Raw genomic sequence first — 22196 nt, forward strand, 5'->3', positions numbered from 1 at the left:
TATTCTATGCATGAAAGATCATTCGGTGAACACTATCTTTGTTTCCCAGAAAACATCAAATATTGGATGCTCTAAAAAATCCTGTGCTCTGAGCTGTCAGAGTCAGTGTGATGCTCCCATATTCAGGGAAAATGTCTGTAATTGGCTAATCTATTTATAAACAGTATCACATATTCTCTTTACTGGTAGCTAGTCCTTCTTACAACCTTCACAGAGCACAGTGGTCAGAAAACACCTGTGTGTCACCATTACTCCCTGCACACTGCACTCACTGCCTCTCACCTCTTCCTCTCTTGTCCTTCCTCAATAAAAGAGGCAAACACATTTGCAACCAGTAAGCAGTTCAACATCAGTTAGCCAGTCAGCCATCTGTAAAATCATTGTGGATACCTCAAGTGCCCACTAGCTCTTAAAATGAGATGCCAAAGAAAACATATCACACATCTTACTGTCCTACCAGGTTGCTTGTAGCCTATTAGGAGATGTCAAAAGGTGCACAAATCATCACAGAGCTATGTGGCCAAAGCCAAAAGAGCTTGCAACGAGTCATGGGCTCATGTGCAAATTAGCAGATACCTGCTCTTTTTTTGAAAATAGAGAATACTGTTTAACAAAAGAGCCAAGACAGAGTAGGGAAACATAGAGGATATACAATATTTTCACAGTGCTAAGAATATGCAACTCACATACAAATACCTCCTACTGTCTTGGTGCACTAATTTTCTACCCAAGTAGTATACAATCTTTCCAAAATTAAGACCTTGGCTTAGCACCAGAACCAGAGAGGAATCACTGAGATTACAGGCTTAACACCTTCCTGTTGCTTCATGGAATAAGTGAGTGCATTTATTAACTGCCAGGAAAATTCTGAATTCTAGAATTCCTGTGCTGCCATCTTGAACAAGTTTACTACAACTTTCTGAAACTCATATTTGTCCACTACAAGATGCCAGACATGGTAAGGTCCAAAGATAAATAAATTCCAAAGAAGCAGTAATGAATAGTCTCCTGAATCATAAAGATCCCAGTTCAAATCCTTGCTTAGTTATCAAGCAAATAAGAGACATGGGTAGAACTCATGTTCAGCGTACTCATACATAAAAACAAAACAAAAGTGGGTGGGCCATAAATCCTGATTAAAAGTAAAATAATGAGAATGGAGTCCTACCTGTAACATGTTCAGTATACTATGTGATAATTAGTTATTAATAGAATAAATTTTTCATTACTAGTAGTAGCATAAATTGTAGACATGTATGGCAGTCACAATATAATAAGTAATAGGAGCAGGGGTAGCCACTGTGGTTGTTAGCAAGACCAGATTAAAATTGCAAGATTTTGTAAGCATATTGATCTTATACCTTGGTAAGATTTTAGTTACAACAGAATAGTTTAAGCTGAAATGGTCATTATAGGTCGTATCCAATATCCCTATGCTGTGCAAAATAAAACGTGACCGAGTTCTTCCAACGAACGAATCCTTCCCATCACCAAAGCATCCAAACATTTGTCATCAGGAATCTAGCTCTAAACTAGAGTGACTGTTTTTTCCCAGCTGTCTCACCCAACAGATCCACACTTGTTCTACCAGCGATTTCCTGGAATATCAGGGAGATACTAAGAGATGTCGCTTTCTTATTAGGGTGAGTGTAACTGTATCTTAGACAGTGAGGCAAAGAATGCCAGCATTTATAAAAGTCTTAGAAGATCCTATACCTTTCAGGCAACTAGAATGTGCATGCTGTAAGTATACATGAAAGGCAGTGTATACAGATGACAGATGGGGGCTGTCACGGCTGACAGCCAGCCAACAGCTTCCAGCAAACAAGCAGGGGATTAAAGATGTGAGACTGGAAAATAAACATGTTGTCTTGGGCTGAAGGAAGCTGTGCACATTCTGTGTAAGGCATTGTGTGGTTATAAGCATCAGGTGGATTTTTTTCCTACACATATAAACCTTTATTTCCAGAAAAGCTCTGAGATCTGTGGAGATGGCAAAACATTGCAAGTCAATATCCTATTCTGATATTTACATGCACCAGTCTGCTCATTGTTCCTAGATGTAACATATTCATAAGGCATCAAATATATATCTGGTAGCTAAGTAAACCTTTCACATGAATTTGCTCATTTTCGTCTTTCTGACATGCTAGTATGGTTAAGCTGGGGCAACGCAATTTAAATCTTTTGCGGTTTCAGTTAAGTGTATTGTCTTGTTAAAAACCCAATTTAGCCATCTCAAAAATGGTGAAACATGCTTTGTTTGCAACCACTCTAAAGAAGGGAAATATCATGTTCCTGTTTGAATGTCCCCACCAAGAATCATGCTGAAAAACCTTTCCCATTCCAAGGTATTAAAGGGGTAGAAAGACATTCTGGATGGCGATATTTGAAAATCGGAGTTTGGGGAACCTGGTATTTAAAGTTAAATGAGGCAAAAACAGTAGAGTTCTAACCCAATGAGATTGTGGCTGCATAAGAAGAGAGACCTAAGACATTCTGTATCATCATATGACCTCCTAGACTTCTCAGCAATCCAAAGTCTCCACAGTCAAGTGCTACCACCTAGTCTTGAGTCTCCCAGTTCCCCAGCCTTCAGAACCTTGAGCTAAAAAGCAAAACAAAGAAAAACCTTCATACTTTATAAGTGACACAATCTGCAAAACTCATTCATAGCAGCAGAAAACAGACTCAGAAGAAGTACCACCCAAAACATTGGTTCAAATTAAAGACATCTCTCACAAACACATACACACAAAGTATGAAATGCTCATTGTAGGTTTAAAAGTTGGTTCCCTAACAACTTGAAAGATCAGGAAATGGAAACTGGTTTTAGCTTTTTCTAATGCTTAAGGACAGGGGTTAAATGAGGGTTCCTGGAGTTGGCAGTCCATGCATGCATCAACCAAGGGAACACTAAGGCTTTTTCATTAGTTTTCTCAGACATAAAAGATGGTTAAAAAAATCAGCCTGCAGACATCAAAATTGGAATCAGACCTTTGTGTGTAGCCTCATGGTTTTCTTATGAATATTCAAAAATTTAAATCATTAAAACTTAAATTTTCATGCAGTATGAGATATGAGGCAGTTGGTCAACTAGTGTATCTACATTTTGGTAAACGTGAAATATCAACCTATTTTACAAATTAGAAAACAGAGATTCAGAAAATGACATGGGTAAATTTGCAAGAATGAAAAACAGAAGAAGAACATAAACTTAAGGCTATGAATTAGAAATTCAGAACTTTGGGCTATTACTTACAAGAAAATAAATATACTCCAGTACACCAGCATTTCCCATCAAGTAGAGAAGAAAACACAAAACACAATATATTTGATATATTTCTATCAACAATGTACAATGATTCCGAGTGTAAGCTTTTAATAGGCAGCCCTGGCTTGAGTTTTTGTAGTTCTAATTAGAGCTGAGTGGCTGAGTGACCTAGGTGTGAAGTTACTAGAAATATATATATAGGACACTGAGTTAAAATAAATTTTCAGATAAAACAACAAGTAACTTCTCAGTAAAAAGAGCCTCCGTTTAATATGGTATCAGTGACATATTGTCTGGTCTGCATATGCTATACAGAATTGAACATGGGTTTCCCAATCTCTTTCTGTTTTTTTTTTTTCTGATTTTCATTACAGATTAAGATATTACACTTTGGGGCAATTAGTAACTCTTGGCCATCTCTGAATTAAACTTTACAAATATTAAAGTCCATGCACATTTAGACATTCCCATTTTAGATTTTTTCCTTTTAGAGTAGACAACACCCAAGTATCTGCAAGAACCAAAAGTAAATCAATTGTTTTTTATTTGGTAAGCTAGTTGCACCCAAGCCTGTGGTAACTATGGAATCACTTTATGTCTCAAAAGGCAAATGCATGATTCTTTTTTTCCCCTTCAGGGGAATAGTGTCTTACATTTTTGCAATAACTAAGAAAGCTCTCCTCAGATGGAGCAAAATGGTAGGTCAAATGTGAATGCTCATACTTTGATGAGAATATTCTCTCCTAACATAGTGTGGTTTCTTAGCCTAGAGTCAAAACCCCTTGGAGGAATATGCACAACTCTGGGATTCAAGCCAGTGTGGCAGCAAAAATCATTCTATGTGCCTTTTCTGAGCAGCTTTTGTACTTCCAGAGAGGGACAGAAGGAGGGAAGCAGACAGGCAGGGAAAGAGGGGGAGAAAGAAAGGAAAAGAGACAACCCTCCTTTTACTGCTTTCTCTGAATTGCAAAGAAAGCTTTAGTTTGCTTTTCTGACACTGGACTCTTGCAATTCTATGAGGGTAAAAGAATAGGAAGGGGGAATCTCTGAATGCACTATTGAATAAGAAATACTTGTAAATTCTGCCTAGTTTGCAATGTAAGAGGTAGAGGTGAGAGCTGTTGTTTCTGTCAGCATCTCTATTGAAATATGCTGGCTCACTGCATCTTCCTGTGCAAGTACAACAAGGCATCATCCCACCTTTGCACACACTGCTCTCTACCTCAGTCATGGCTTATTCCATCCCAGATTTCTCTCCTCACATTTTTCTCAAACTTCCTGACAGTTCTATGGATTTCTATTCAGCTTCCAAGATTGATCCAGGGATCTGCAAGCATTTCACGAAGCCTTCATTTTTTGTAATATTTCTATATCCAACTTGGTGTTTTCACATCCTCTCCATTACAACATGTCACATTGCTCTCTTATGTAAGTAAATTATTATTACATCACTCTTTATACAGCAGGATCCCTTTGAATGTCTCAATCAGCCTTAGATCTTGATACCTACACTAAATGTGTTTAAGAGTAGATGCATTACTACTTTCTGGAGTAAGGGGTTACAGTGTGCCTACCATAAAATACCTGCAATTTGTTTTGGAGAGGTACAGCATGTTCCTTTTACTATAGCCTTATCCACTTGCCTTCACAGTTCTAGACGCATGCTGGGCTGACTTCAGGTGGAAATAAGCATATTTCTTTATTATGGATTCACACTGGCAGCTTGAGTCTGCCTTGTCCACATTAAAGATATTTGAAAAATGTTTCTCCTATTGCTATCACTGCAGCCCTTGGTTAAATTGCATCCCATTCAAAAGTCATGTTGGAACCCTATCACACATATCTCAGAATGGGCTCAGATTAGGAACTGGGGCTTTAAGTGATGCGATTAAGTGAAAATGAGGCCATTAGGACAGACCCTCATCCAGTCTGACTACTGATCTTTCAAGAAGAAGCAACAGGAATACATGAAGTCATCACGGATGTGTGAGATCAAAAGGCTTCATACGGACTCAGGGAGCAGGCTGCCATCCACGAGCCAAGGACAGGCACCTCAGGAGAAACCAACCTGTTGACACCTCAGTGTTGGTGTCTGCATACAGAACAGTGAGAAAATAAGTTTCTGTTGTTGAAAGCCACTTAATCTGTTGTATTTTGTTAGGGCAACCCTAGCCGACGAATACAGCCATCAACCGATACCTGCCAGGGGTCACGATAATGCCCAGGACTCTCAAATCTTGAGCAGAATAGTCTCATATGTGAACTCTATTTCCCCAAGGGATTCAGTTTTGATTAATGTGATGAAACTACTGCACTCCTGGGAAACAGAAAAGCCCCTAGTAAAGCACAAACCAACTATCTTTTTCTTTCCTTTTGTGACATTCTCACAAAACATACATCTATGGAAATTGATGCCCTCCACTGACCCATATTCACACATTATTTTTATGTTTATTCACAAAATATTATTTCACAAATGAAGAAAAAAGACTTAGAAGTGTCAGTTCAGACCACCTTCATTATCACAACAAATGTACTGAACTTGCAAAAGGAATGTTAACAGTTACTCGTATTATCAAAAATGTCACAGCATATATAAAAATGGAACAATTAAAATACCTAAAAAAGTATCTGAAACAATACTTTTGGGCAACTTGGTTCTGGAGTCACAGCAATTATAAACCTCATTTAGCTTCAAGCTTCAGTTAAGCAAAGGCAATTAAGAAAACACATGAAGTTGTGTAATTCTTACAGCAAAAATTTAGTGATATGAAATCATAAGTGAAATGACTCCTTTTATTGTCTAAGCAGTAAAACTGCAAATTGCCTGTTATGTAGAATCACTGCCTTTCAAATATTTGTCCTGTATATTATGGTATAAATACATTATAGAATAGTACTCAGTATTAGAAAAGGAGATAATGTCACTTGCATTAATATGGAACAATTCGTAGGACAGGACATTATAGTAAGTATAGTAGGTATAAAATATTACATGATCTTTCTGTTATGTGCAGTCAACAAAAACCGAAGATGTACTTGAAATACAAAATACAATGGCTGTACCACAAGATTTTAAATAAATTACGTTCATTAAATCAGGGTTTCTTTTTTTCTCTTCCCTAGAATTCCTCTAAGAGTTGAAAAATCAGAGACTCCAGAAATCCTTTACTAGTGTTAGCTGCATCTACAACTTACAATACATTTGCAATAAAAAGTGATAAGTATAACACAAGATTATATAGGCATACATGGCCTTCCTAGTCAGAACAAAATAGCCCCCAGGAACTCCACTGTATACCAGTGAGAGAATCAAAATGAAAAGGCAAATAATATCTTCAGATTATAAAATGTTTTTCATGAAATGCAGTACTGAGGGTGCTCAAAAAACCCTGGATGACACTTTCAGAAATGTGTTAAGTGAATTGTTCTAGCATTGGTTAACACTAGAGCAATGTAAAATAGTAACGAGGTAAGTAAACGCATGGGCTTTGCAATCAATTTGTCTGGGATTCGTGTCCCCATTTTACCACCTTCTAGGAATGTGACACTGAGTTTCTAGTTACTCATATGTTATGGGAGGGTAATAAAGTATATTCTTAGCACTGACATCAGAATTAAGTAACTGGAACTTGCTATGCACCGTCACAGTAATAAAATATCTTACGAAAGCTCAGAAGCATCTGGTTGAGCATGAACATGCCAGAATGACAATAGGAAGGTACAATATAAACACAGGACAGAAATTTCTGAAATGCTACTCAGAACAAGGGAAAACTTGAAAGTTGTGAATTATTTGTTTCACTTACCTGAGAAATCAAAATCATGGATAAGGGGAAATTATCTGGAAATCTCTAAGGTAACACATCCAATGAAGAACCATTTACTCAAGAAAAATCTAATAAATCTCTGGTAGAAAGAGCTTGGACGCATTTCAGCACAAAACAATGCCTCCCTTTCAGAATCCACATCAACATAAGAAGCTCCACCTCAGCAGGTGTCATTAAAATTACAGGGTTCATTCCCCTTGACCTTGTCTGTTGAGGGCTTTCTCATATCCCTGGAAAGTGTATGCTGCCAGAATCTGTGACAACTCAAGTTGCCTGTTTTATGATCTCTATTCTACCTAAGATTGGTCAAGAAGCCTCAGGTATTCCTTTACCATTCAGCCTCCACTCAGAAATCAAAGTATGATACTAGTGTGGTGGGCTGGGAAGACAGTGGTCCTGAGGGCCTTCTGTTCAGCTTGTTCAGAGGTGGAGACAATGCAATTCGACGGGAGATTCGAGGCTACTCTAATCTACACATAGAGCAGGACTGTTAGTCTATCGAAAATGCTCCACTCTGCCCAAGTAGGGAAACTGTGGGCACCTCTCTGATGGGCTGCAGCTCCCACTGCTGAACAGGAGAACCAGGGCTAGAGGTGGGCCTGGCAGGACAGTGATAGTAGCACCTGCCAGCACAAGAATGGGCTGGATAGTGGAGTTGGCTGGGCTGAGCTATGCTGCAGCATGCATGGATGTGCACAAAAGCCAAATGGGATGTGGGATAGACGAGACCAGTCTGTTGCACGTACTGTCATCCTCGGGAACCAGGGCTGGAGGCAGGCCTGGTGGGCATTTTAGGGGGTTGCTGTGACAAGGCAGTAGATCCCACTGGTGTATGTGAGGGATGATTATGTGGTGGGCAGGACTGGGTTGGGCCAAAGCATCCACTGGTTTGCATATGAGATGGGGCTGGAGACAGAACTGACCAGTGTGTGTGTAGCCTGATGTGGGTGGTGGACTGAGCTGGACCCCATACCTGGCTAGCACACAAGGGAGTCAGGTCTTGGAGCCCCTCAGACAAGGTTTATTTGGGGACCACTCCAACTAAACCACTAGAGTTAAAACTTTAATCATGGGGAGAATTGCAGGATCTGCACACTGACCATGGAGTGCCTGTGTCAGAACTGGGCCTCCTCAGTTGCTGAAGCTCGTGCAGTGGACAGCATGCCCAGATGCACATGGGGGACATGGCAGTCTATTGGAGCCTGCAGAGGACATCTAGTACCATAGCAGAGGATGGAAAGCAGAACAAATTGGACAATTCTCTCAACCAAGCATTGACAACAAGAATCTGAGCAAATTGACTCTAAGGTGGACTATGTCAGCCAATGTGCCTTGGAAGGATTTCCTCATCCTTAGAGTAATGAAATCAATAGCATTTCAGAACTATGAAAACCACTTGAGTGGAACCTTTAGAGCATGCTCCACATGTGGATCCTGGGATAACATGGAGGCCATTCCGCATTCCCAGATACTAATGCAGTTGTGAGGCTTGGTTTATTTCTCCCCTTCTCTCCTCCTTCCCCCACATACAGGAAGAAGAAAAAGAAAATTGGAAACAATGGACTCATGTATCTTTCCCTATTCCTGGACCCTTCCTACTGTAATCAGTGGTCCGCACAGACATGCATTCTTCTTAACTATTTAAACACCATTGAAAATAAAATTTTAAAAATGGGCCACTCTGTGACACAGTTGGTCATACATATGTGTGACCTGTGACCCATATGCATAAAATACATATGTATATTCACTCTTACTCTAGCAAAAAATTTATACAACAGAAAGAAATGAAACATCCAAATCACACACATAAGAAAACTACTTTGAGAAGTCCCAGATGTCATATCCATAAACAAAAAAATTCAATAGCTATTATAACATTCCAAAAACTGAACAAAACTGCTCAGAGAACTAAGCATGATGATAATGTCACACCAAACTGATAGTTGAGATACAAAAATTACAATTAATTTGGAAGTTTTACAGTTGAAAAGTACAATAACTGAAATGAAAACTTACCTGGAGAGATTCAGGCGGGTATTTGAGTTGGCAGAAAAATAAATCAAAGAAGACAACAATGATGAAATTTGAAAAGAAGCAAAAATAAATTAAGAAAATGAACAGTAAACTCCTAACATGATGAACATACTCAGACTCATATTGAATACATTATTGTAATCAACAAAGAGAACCTTGAAACCAGTAAGAGGAGATGAAAGTATCACTTATAAGGAAACTCCAGGACTTACCACCACCAGTTTCTCTTCACAGGCGATGATAGCTAGAAGGAAATGCAATGATAGAGTCAGTATTCCAAAAAGCATATGTGTAGCAAAACTGTTATTCAACACTAAAAGCAAAATACAGATATTCATGCATAAATTGCAATACAGAGATTTTATTTCTGTTCATTAAGGTTTACAAGACATCCTTTTCAAAGTTCCTAAGACTGAAGGTAGAAAATATTACCTAGGAATATAATCATCAGCAAAGGTAGCCACATAATTATTCAAGAGTCTATATTTATACGTCTTCCCTTATATTCCATATTTAAAAGACAACTGACTCAAGAGTAAATATTCTATTTTACTTATTACAGAGGAAAGATGTAAATATCAAAAGAATTAATGAAATTAAAATGTTACAGTTGAAAATATCAAATTCAAAAGAAATGAGAAATGGAGAAACAGAGGACACAAAGAAGAAAGAAATACAGGAAAGAAAATGTAAAGTAGTGTGTATTAATCCCACAATATCAGTAGTAGCACAAAAGCTGAATGAATTAAATAGAAATTTTCATATTGGAAGAACCATAATCCAACTGTATAGTATCCAGGGGATACACAATTCAGGTTAAAAACTACAAATAAACTGAAAGTAAAATACTTTCAAAATTTCAAAATACTTAAAAACCAGAAAAATATATTATTCAAGCAACAGTCATAAGACAGCTAGATATTAGCTATATTTATATCAAATATTTAAAAATAGTACTACAGATAAAAAGGAGATATTTCATAACAAGAAAGGGACAATTATTCAGGGACATATATTAACCACAAACATGCACACACACGTTAAATGTAACCTCAAAATATGTGATGTAAAAACTGTCAGAACTCAGCTAAAGCAATTAGATATATAAATAAACACATTAAATAATTTATACAACTAAGGAAGATCAACATGAAAACAGATGTGAAGAACACTATAAACCAACTAGATTTCATATATATGTGTATATATCTGTATATATGTGTATATACATATCAAGAACATACATCACTCCACTCAACAACATCAGAACATACATTCTTCTCAATGGTATATGTAACATTCTCCAACATGCACCAGGTAGTAGGTCTTGGATAAGTCTCAATAAAGCTAAAGAAATCGAAATAAGGTGAAGTATATTCTCTCATTTCACTTGAATAGAGTTAGAAACCAAAAAAAGTTAAAAGACAAACCACATCATAGGAGAAATATTGAAAAAATTTTTAGAGTTTATAATTGAAAAATAAAAATAATTCTTCTAACAAAAAAAAGTAACCTAATTACAAATAATCTGAAAATAGACAAAACTGCAAAGAAGACATGAAAATACCAACTGGTACACAAAAAGATTTTCAATGTCATTAGTTATCAAGAAAATATAAATCAAAAACACAATGAGATGCTGCTGCATACACAGTAGGATGGTTGTGATAAAAAAAAAAAACACAGAGGTTGGCACTGTGGCAAAGCAAATTAAGTCTGTGCCTGCGTCCGATATAGGCACAGGTTTGAATCCTGGTTGCTCCACTTCCTATCCAACTCCCTGATAATGCAGAAAAAGCTATGAAAGCAGCAAAGGATTGTTCAAATCCTTGGAGCGCTGCACCCACATGGGTAACAAGAAAGAAGGTCCTGGGCCACTGTGGACATCTGTGGTGTGAATCAGTGAGTGGGGTGTATTTCTCTCTCTCCAACTCTGTCTTTCAAATGAAAACAAATATTTAAAAAGTGACAATATGGAAAAACTGGAATTCTCATACATTACTGGTAAAAAATGTACAACGGTGCAGTGGCTTTGAAATTAAAAAAATAAAAACTTGTAAATGAGTGTCCCCCAAGTTACTATGCCTAATAACTAAAAATAGAAACAATCCAAACACTCACAGCTTGATAAATGGAGAAATATGTATATTTATATAGACTAGAACACTATTTGGCTATTGGAAGAGCTACAAAATGAATGAACACTGAAAACATGGTATGTGAAGGAACTCAGTTACAAAAAGCATGTTTATATATATATATTATGTAGTGTATGTGTGTATAAACTATCCAAAATAAGCAAATCTACAGTCAGAAAGCACATTAGTGATTGGCTAAGGCTGGATTGAGTGTCATTTAAAGTGTGTGAGGTGGGACTGCTACTGAATAATACAAGATTTCTTTCAGGGTAATGAAAATTCCCAAAACTGGATAGTGACACAGTTCTACAGCACTGTGGATATACAAAAATATCTTCGGACTTTATATCTCAAATGATTAAATGGTATAATGTATAAATTATATTACAATAAAGTTAACGAGCTGACCATTTCAGTTGTTTAAAAAAGATTGAACAAAGGCTCAGATCAGACCAGCTTTCTGCCACAGAAAGCACTGACAATATAAGGATATTCTTTAGATGCTCAATAAATACTTGTTGTACAAAATATTAATGTCTTGGTCATTCCAGAAAACTCAATCTACACATCATTTCTGTGTCTTCTTTATTGTTTTTATATATCAAGAACATATATCAAACCTAGAGATCAAAATAATTAAAAAATTAAAAATTGAATTAACTAATCTGTTAAATCAGAATCATTTATATGGAAGTTAATCTTCCCTGTAGTTCTTGCCCCCTTAGTACATATTTACTAGAAAATGTTTACTTGAGAACTGTACCCATCTCTAGAGTTCTGGATTATCTTTCATTGTTACAGTTATGTAACATATGTATAGAATTTACCATTTTACATTGAACTATAGTTCAATGGCATAAATACATTCACATTCTTGTATCTGGATTGCTTTCGCAAGAACTTTAGTATCAGTGTTCGAGGCAATGCATAGACTGGACCACACCTCAGTAAATCATGGTTCTCTGTCTGCCTGGAGACATTTGGCTTATATCAAATACTCCAGACAATTCACAGTGTCCTCTTTAGATCTGCCAAGAGTCTTGCTTTGGTAAACAAATTATTCTATTGCCATTAATCCATCCATGTTTCTCTTCTGCTTTTCTTTCCTCCTGAAGTTTCTGTATCATGGAACTGGACTTTCACTCTGGGATATCATTATGCTTCACCTAGTCCCTCAACAGGTGATCCCCCAGCCTTTGCAGTCTAATTTAAATTCTGAAGTATTCATCCCTCAGCTTGTATCTGTACTCCAATTTGTATGTAAATCGAACACAAGTAGGTATATTCTACCACGCTGAAAATGCCTCCAGGATTTCCCATCTAGTAGTAAGCCAACAAGCATCATTTTACATTCTGTCATTTTTATGCAAGGCATGGCAAGCAGAACACAACTCAAAATGTTTGCAGAATGAACATTTAATGATTTTGTTTTCCACAACATCTAACTCAAGAAGCCATTGAGGGGTGGTAACCACCTAACTATGTTTATTAGAAAAGACTATGTCTGCTCAATATTTACCACTTAACACATGTATACTCGCAGAAAGCAAGAAAATCTCCCTTTTCCATGGCTGATAAATAAATAAATAAATCACACTCATAAAGCTTGTCAAAATATACTTCCCACAGAAGAATTTTGCTCTTCTGTCTCATTTATCTAGGCAAGTGTAAAGGCTTTTTGACCCAATTTAGCATAGATAAATGACCCATGATGTGAAATTTCCCAACAGTTTAATAATGCGTTTAACTCAAAGTGACACTTGCTTGCAGCTGCCTTAAAGCACTTTGTAGGCGGTATATGTGTCTTTGAAATGATGGATGGTGAGGCAGTAGGCCTTCACTGAGAAAGCCCCTAACCATCTCCAGGGAGGACAAGAAGAAATCCCTTTACATTGTCCACAGCTAAATCAGAGCATGCAGGAGTTAATTTAATATGTACTTTCCAATATGATTTAGTTATGGCCATAAGGTAATTACAGGAGAAGCTTTTTGTATCCTGTATAATACTCCTTTTTTTACTGTCATTTATCTAAAACATTTTTATTGATTTCCCTTACAAAACATCAATAGGAGAAATATTTCTTTTATTGAATAAAATGCCTTTATAATCTAAAGGGTAACTTAGCTGAAGTAAAATTGCTTTGTGTGACTTTAAATTTATGTGTTATGGAAGATAGATCTTTAGCTTTCCTTTGTTAAATTCAATAACTACAAAATCAACAAACCCAAACATGGATTGTTCATCATTTTTTAAAGTCCTGTTTAAAAAAACTAGGTGGAAACAGAAGTATCACCTGCTTTCTGATTTTTCTTTGTAGCTTTCCTCAAATCACAGTTCTACTTCTTAGTGTAACAATGTATGTTCTCTTATGCACATTAAGAACAAGCAATCTCACTATTTTATCTGATAACATAATCCTATTCAAAGGACACAAGGAACAGCAGAAAAATATTTGCATCTGTTCTTTAAGGCTGTTTAATTCCACCATCTTCTTAGATTTTGGTAAATATTTTGGGAGTTACTGATTTTAGCAATCAGTAAGGTATGGTTTTCAGTACTGGTAGTCTCATTTACTGAATCTTAAAGTATTAAAATAATTATGTTCATGCAGGAGATATGCCAAGATTTTGTTTTGAATTTAAAAACAGAATTAAATAAGAGTCAGAGATGCTATCTTGAGGGCAAAACTTGCCAAATTCTTGAACAGAACTGCTGGTATTCCAACCAGATAACACATTATCTTAGACACTCGACTTTTTCAACAGTGATCTGAAACTTTTCATGGACATTGCACAAATATGTAGATGTGCAAAAACACACAGTGAACACAGTCAAAAACAGGAAGCAAATAATGGAGATCCTCAGCGATGGTTCCACTAATGGCTCTAAAATTTCAGCACGGACTGGCTTCACCTGTAGCTCCCTCTCAACAACTTAGTGGGATCCACATTCCCTTTTGGTAGGCTTCCTTCAAACTGTGTATCTGCACAATGTGCCCAGCACGGCAGTTCTCAAAAGATTTCCTAAGTTCTTCCCTACCACCACCTACAGAACATTCTGAAGGGACTGGCAGCTCTTTCCTCCCATTATACATATGACTTTTAGGGTTCCTTTTTATTTTATTTATTTATTTTTTAATTCAGTGATACAAATAGAGACACACAAAGCTTCTTTCTGTTGATTCACTCCCCTAAAAATGCCCTTAATAGCCAGGAACCAGGAATTCATTCTAGGTCTCCCATATAGATGAGTTTCAGGGACCAAGCTGCTCAATCCGTTATTGGATATCTCCAAAGTATACATCAGCAGGAAGCAAGAATCCAGAGTGTGAAGAGGACTTAAATCCAGACACTTTGATATGGGATGTGGACACCTCACTTGGCATCTGAAACACCATGCCAAATGCCAGCAAGTAGGGCTCATTCTAGTTCTTCACTTATTGATGACATTCTTTGTTGTCTCTTGAATGGATCACCGAGTTTCCACGAATATTCCCTTATCTTCCTACTTTAATGTTACTCTGTAACCTCCTATATTTCTCTGTCACTTTTCCCTCTTCCTTGCCCATTCGTCACAGAGATGAAAAGGAAGTAAAATGACACAGCCCCCTAACAAGCAAGATCTGGCAGTAACTAGCAAAATCACGCATGTTTGTCCCATTTGACCTTGTTGACTCATTTCTAGGACTCGAACTGAACAACATTTTTGAAAGATTAAATCGAGAGGGAGAATTGTTCAATAATAATTGATGAAGTTTTATTTAACAACAATGATCATTTCCAAAGAACCTTTTAATTTACTCTTAAAATTTTCTTAATTTTTAAGTGATATAATCTATGTAGGAACAATATTAAGAATAATATACTATGTGTGCATATAGGCACAAATTTTGGGTTCTGTTTCTATTTTTAAAGATGTTATGATAATACATGTATTTTTAAGAAAACAAAGCATATATGTGTATGCATACACTGTCTGCATTGGAAGTGAATACATAAAAGTAGTCAAATTTAATTTATTGTAGTACTCTATGAGTCACTTGGCTATAAAACGTGATCAAAACTCAGGTAAGAGCATAAAAAGGCATAGAAAAGCCCACTGAATTTCAATTTTATTATAAGTTTAAAAAGCTTATAATTTGAAATGTTTTCTTTTTAAATTTATTTGAAAAGGAGAGTGACAGCTGGAAACAGAAACACAGAGCTCCAATCTGCTGTTTCATTTCACAGTGGTGGGGGCTGGGCCAGGCGGAAGCCAGGTCGCCCATGTGCGTGGCAGGAGTTAATGTAGTTAGGCTTTAGTCCTTTCCCAGGTCAGTGAGTAAGGATCTGGAAACGAAGCAGAGAAGCCAGGATTTGAACAGGCGCTCTGAAAGCATATGCCAGCATTGCAGGCAGTGAGTTATTCCTCTGTATCACAATGTTGGCCTCAGAGCTCTACTTTCTGCTTTTAAAAAACAACGTTTTAAGGGCCCGGCGGCGTGGCCTAGCAGCTAAAGTCCTCGCCTTGAATGCGCTGGGATCCCATATGGGTGCCGGTTCTAATCCCAGCAGCTCCACTTCCCATCCAGCTCCTTGCCTGTGGCCTGGGAAAGCAGTTGAGGATGTCCCAAAGCCTTGGGACCCTGTACCCACGTGGGAGACCTCGAAGAGGTTCCAGGTTCCCAGCTTCAGATCGCACAGCACTGGCCGACACGCTCACTTGGGGAATGAATCATTTGACAGACGGAAGATCTTCCCCGCTGTCTCTCCTCCTCTCTGTGTATCTGACTTTGAAATAAAATAAATCTTAAGAAAAGTAAATAAACAATTTCATACAATATTTTTAGATTCAAGGTTTTCAACAGTATAAAATACACAAATTTTAAGCTGTATCTAACAATTATTTTGTGAATTTGAATTAAAACACCAACATACATTCTTAGTATATTTTCACTCATGTTTACCTGATTTCCTTACTATACACAGGCCTGGCACAGAGACCAATCCAGTCTTGATGCCAGTCTTAGCAGAGAGATACGCACATCTCCACATGCCACGTTCCATTAAAAGAAACTGTTTTCTGGGAGAGGTAACCAACCCAAGGTTGAGGACAAAATAATGATTAGCACAGGCTTAGGACATTAGGGGAAAAGTGTTCATGCTCTAAAATTATTTTGAGTCTTAAAATTTGCAATATATTGAAGCATCTAGAGGCAATTTAACCTTTCCTAATTCGTCTGTCTCAAGAATGGGAGTAGAGCTATAGTCAATACAACAGTAATGTAACATCATTAAGAAAATATAAAACAGAAAACTGCGAAAAGGTACACAGACTTTGAAACTAACACAGTTTTGGGATAAATTTTGAGCTATCTAGGGATCAAACACTATTCAGAAACTGCCCTGACCCATTGCACCAACTTAAATAAGAATACATGGTTATAAAGAGTGGAACGAAATAAATTGTTGAGCAAGCTGAATTAATTGGAATTTAGTTTTCCTGTGATTTTGAAAAAAACTGGTGAAAACAAGTCTTCCTTTCTTTATTTGAATCCATGAACACAGCACAATACAGCATCAGTACGAACAGAGAAGAATTTGACTTAGCACAAAGAGAGCAAACAGGCATTAACTGTGCCATTCCAGTAAAAACACTTGTAATATCTTGATGGAAGGTAGGTGTGCAGAGGAACCGACAGGCCAATTATACTGATTATGGTGGCTGCAAATATGCATGGCTACCTTCATGCTTCAATGATGTTGCAATTACATTTCTAAGAAATGCTATATGCAGACAATCACATCCCTTTTTAATCGTGTTGTTTATCTCCTGCCATTTTAACATGCACAATTACAAATGGAGTCATATATATTATACTACATAATAGGGTACCCTGCTGAACTCCCATTAAAGAACAGATTTTCCAAAAGATCATTTTATATGTTCCTTTCTGTTTGGGTAAAAATTGCAGGCAGTCTTTATCAAGCCAAGTTGTTCTAACAGGGTACTTTCATAGTCTTAACATGTTAGACATAAATACATTATGTGACTCTGACAGCTAGGGTGAAACTGAGCAGTAACAATCAGAGATAATCCACAGATGATAACAACAAAAGACTGTGTGTCCTTCACCACCTCTGCCTGGGCATTTTGGTACAGAATTAGAGGAATTACATAAGCATGTCAGTGGTCGGCAGAAGCTACAATTTTAACTTAGTATCTTGTTTATTATGAGTCTTCATGCCCATTAAAGATATTACTTTTACATACGTGAATAAATGAAATGAAACTGAATAATTTTTGTTGAATCCAATGCCAAAGACAGCTAGCTGATCTCAGTATAGTTTCTTCATTTCTGTAAACTATTTTCTCTAATCCCTCACTAATTAAGATGTCATATTTGGGATGTTCACTGTACATTTTTTATTTTAAGCTGCTCTTAAACAATAAAGGACACCAATGTTCAAAGGATACTTGAGGTCAGAGGTTCAGATTGGGGGCAAGAGCCCTGGATAGAGGTAAATATTACTCAGTAGGGAAATACTACCCAGATAGTCTTAGTCTAAATCACATAAAAGGGGTCTGGCTGGGAATTTGGTGATATGGATGAGGAAACATTGGTAACTGGTGGGTGTAGGGTTGAAGGATAGAGAAATCCAGAAGGATTTTCACATTCTTATTTATGTACATGGGAAATGGTAGTGCAGTTGATGAGCTGGCTTAAATGAAGATAATGAGTTCAACTCTGAACATAAATTGCCAATGGAGCATTTCTCTGCAAAGATGAATATTATTTCCATCCAAGGAAAAATGGGGAAGGTTAAAGGAAAGAACCAGGGTCTTGGCTGAAGGCAAGAAAATACATCAACAACTTTAATTCTCCTTGAAATATTCTGAAAATAAATTAGGTATTCTGAGACAAATGCTTTTCTCAATATATAATTATTTCTCCAAATATTCCTTAATGGAGCATTTGGTTATCCTAAAAAAATATCAAATCCGGTGCTTTTAATTAACACCAACACATTACTGCTTCACTAGAAATTTAAACAATTTTAAATAATTAGATTCTGAGTATTGAAACCTCTCTGACAATTAAAGTCATAATTCATTTCTACTCACTTAGGCACCTGGAGCAAGCTGCAAAAAGGTAATTATATTCATTGTAAATTTACATGCTATGCATATCCTGGTAAGTATTCTGCAGGAAAGTGTTACAGGAAGACACAGGTGCTTAAATTAATAAACATTAGGAAATCAGCAAGAGAATTAAACTACACTAGTTATTGTTTCCAAACTAATTATTTAATAATTGAACATCTCTATACACCTGGTCCCAAATCAAGGATTTCCATGACCTCACAGGGCTTGGGGTTCATATTTGATCATTTAATATAAAATTGGTATAGGGGAGGGCTGTGAACTAGGTCGTCGTTGAAGGGCAATTTAAATCTCCCTGAAGTTCTGTAGAAAGTTCACAAATCAAAACATTCATACTTGTAAAACAGAGGTGTAATTAATTGTTAAGAAGCCTTGTTAGTACTGCAAACCTGAGAACAAACAAGACTGGCTGCAGACATGAAGTTCTCTAGCATAACTTTTTTAATTGAAAGGCAGAGAGAGACACAGAGACAGACAATATCTTCTCATTTTCTAAGGTAAAAATGTATGACTGGTAATTCTCAGATCATGGATGAAGGATATATTTCAGAAAAAAAAAAACTAAACATGCTCACATTGTGGTTTTGCCATTTTACACTCTGAAAAGTGTTGTTACAACAGTTAGTGTAGCCAGGATGGTTATTGCTATTATTACTATTATTATTTAAAAAAGTGGCAAAGATAACTAATTATGCTAAGCAACTTCTTATAAACACTTTCGTCATTTCTTCCTTGTTTATAGTGTGATTCCAGTCTTATTCCCTGTACATTGCAGTTGTCTTCCGATTAAATACTTTCAGTTACACGTGGTGCAAACAGTTCTACTGCATGATTTTTTTAGCAGTGTTTTTTCAAAGCAGAATATCTTAAAATGCTTTCTTCTTAATTTGGCTGTTTGCTAACAGTATGCTCACAGGACAAAAACTTGTTTATCTGTACACTTAAGCACTTTTCTTGCTATGATCACTGTATTTTAATAAAAAGTTTACATAATTAAAAATTCACATAACATAAAACATTGTGCTATGCTACCATCACTGTTACATGCTTCCAGGATATCTTTATCTATTCAAAATCAGTCTTACAGATAGTAACTAGTCACTACCCATTCTCCATTGCCCTCAGTCTCGGTAAACACTCAACTGCTAGCTGTCTCTGAATTTTCCTATTCTGGAAATTTCCTATAAATTTTAATATATTCTGGGCCCGGTATGATAGCATAGCAGTTAAACTCCTGACCCTGAATGCGCGGGGATCCCATATGGTCACCTGTTCTAATCCTAGCAGCTCCGTTTCCCATCCAGCTCCCTGCTTGTCGTCCAGGAAAGCAGTTGCGGACGGCCCAAAGCCTTGGGACCTGGCACACACGTGGGAGACCTGGAAGAAGCTCGGGATTCCTGGCTTCGGATTGGCTCAGTTTGAGCCACTGAGCCACTTGGGGAGTGAACCATCGGACAGAAGCTCTTCATCTCTGTCTCTTCTCTGTATATCTGCCTTTCCAATAAAAATAAATAAATATTTTTTTAAAAATTTAATATCTTCTACATTATCATATTTTGTCATCAAAATATTTCCCTTTGCCTTGTTTATAAAATATTTGCATATATATATGTATATATATATGGTCAAGATTTTATTCCAGAAACTTTACATTTGACAGTTAGGCCTTCAACTTATATTCAATTATTTCCCACATAGCTTCAGTGAAAGAAAGGTTACTATTCATTAGTATATATATTCCTCCCTAGCCATTTCAGCTTCTGTTGGAAGACCATCTCTCACCAGTGGAATTACTGTCACTTTTGATTTTTTCTTAAAAATTTTATTTATTTTTATTGGAAAGGCAGATTTATAGAGTGAAGGAGAAATAGAAAGAGCTTCCATCCCATGGTTCACTTTCCAAGTGACCGCAATGGCCAAACCTGAGCCAATCCAGAGCCAAGAGCCAGACGCTTGCTTCTTCCATGTATCCCACGCAGGTGCAGGGTGCCAAGGCTTTGGGCTGTCCTCCACTGCTTTCCCAGGCCACAAGCAGGCAACTGAATGGGAAATGGAGTAGTGCGGCATGAACCAGAGCCCATATGAAACCCCAGTGCATGCAAAGCAGGGATTTAGCCATTAGGCTATTGCACTGGGTACCACATTTAGTTTTCAATAAAATAGATGCAAAATATATTTGGATCTATTTCTGAATTCTTTGTTGCTCTTCATTTCTCTGTTAATCTATACTTATGCTAAAAGCATACTATCTTAATTATTGGTCCTTACAAAGGCTGTCCAAGTCAGAGTATCTAACATTGTTACTTGCGAAATTTTAAAGTTAATTTTTTTAATGATTTATCTATTTATCTTTATTACAAAGTCAGATATATAGAGAGGAGGAGAGACAGAGAGGAAGATCTTCCATCCGATGATTCATTCCCCAAGTGATCGCAATGGCCGGTGCTGTGCCGATCCAAAGCCAGGAGCCAGGAATTTCCTCCAGGTCTTCCAAGTGGGAGCAGTATCCCAAAGCATTGGGCCGTCCTCAACTGCTTTCCCAGGCCACAGGCAGGGAGCTGGATGGGAAGTGGGACTGCCGGGATTAGAACCGGCGCACATATGGGATCCCAGGCACATTCAAGGCGAGGACTTTAGCAGCTAGGCCATGGTGCCGGGCCTTAAAGTTAATTCTAATTCCACTATATTTTTATAAAATGATAAGAATAATCCTTCAATTTCTATTAAAAAAGCATGGTGTTGGATTATTTTCACATTTTGTACATGGGTCACATGTATATGCTGTATGTGCTTTTTACAAAACAGATCTTTAAAAATTATCTCCAGGACGGGCATGGTGGTGAAATGAGTAAAATCATCACCTCCAATGTCAGCATCTCCATGTTGGCATCCCGTATGAACACCAGTTCACATACTGGGTACACCACTTCCAATCCAGCTCCTTGTTAACAGACCGGAAAATGCAGCAGTGGGTAGCTCACGTGTTTGAGAACCTGTCTCCCACAGGAGAGACCCAGATGAACCTCCTGGCTTCACCACCGTGGTGACCACTGTGGCGATCTGAGGAGTAAACCAGAGAACAAAAGATAGTTCTGTGTGTGTGTGTGTGTGTGTGTGTGTGTGTGTCTTTCTGTTTCACACTCTCTTTCAAAGTAAATCAATCTTGAAAATTGTCTTAGCAATATTTAACAGGCTTGACTGTATACATTTTACACAATTTGGTATTAAAAGGGTCCAAGAAACTGTGTATCTTCTGTTATTAAAATGACATTATCTTGTGTTTCAATTTTTATAGCCAATCAAAACTGCAGAAATATGATTTGGTGTCACTATTGACTTTGACTTCTGTAAATTCAAATATTTTTACATAAGTAATTTCTTAATATCATTTTCACTTTCAATATGACAAAGGATCAGTTCCTCTGGACTGAGTAATGAGTGGAAGCTGAACAAGACAGAATTGAGAAAGGCAAAGGTGTTGAGAGGGACAAGAAAAGATGAGTCAGGGCTGAGAAAATAGATCTCAAGGGCAGCAAAGTGATCTACCACTGCCACGTGTTTTTCTGGATTTGGCTTTGCCTTGGAATGGTCTCTGCACAACAGCAGGAGGAAGAGGTAAGGTACCTATCTCAGTCTCTTAGGACCAGGACTCATTCAGCACGATGATGTCTTTATGAGAGAAGGAATACCTTGGGAAGCAGTATGTTGAGGTTCACAGGTAGAAAGTCCCTGGGAAAATAATGAATCTGTCCTTGAGACAAACCAGTGGCAAC

Source organism: Ochotona princeps, chromosome 16 (genome assembly GCF_030435755.1).
Source record: "Ochotona princeps isolate mOchPri1 chromosome 16, mOchPri1.hap1, whole genome shotgun sequence".
Classification (NCBI taxonomy): Eukaryota; Metazoa; Chordata; class Mammalia; order Lagomorpha; family Ochotonidae; genus Ochotona; species Ochotona princeps.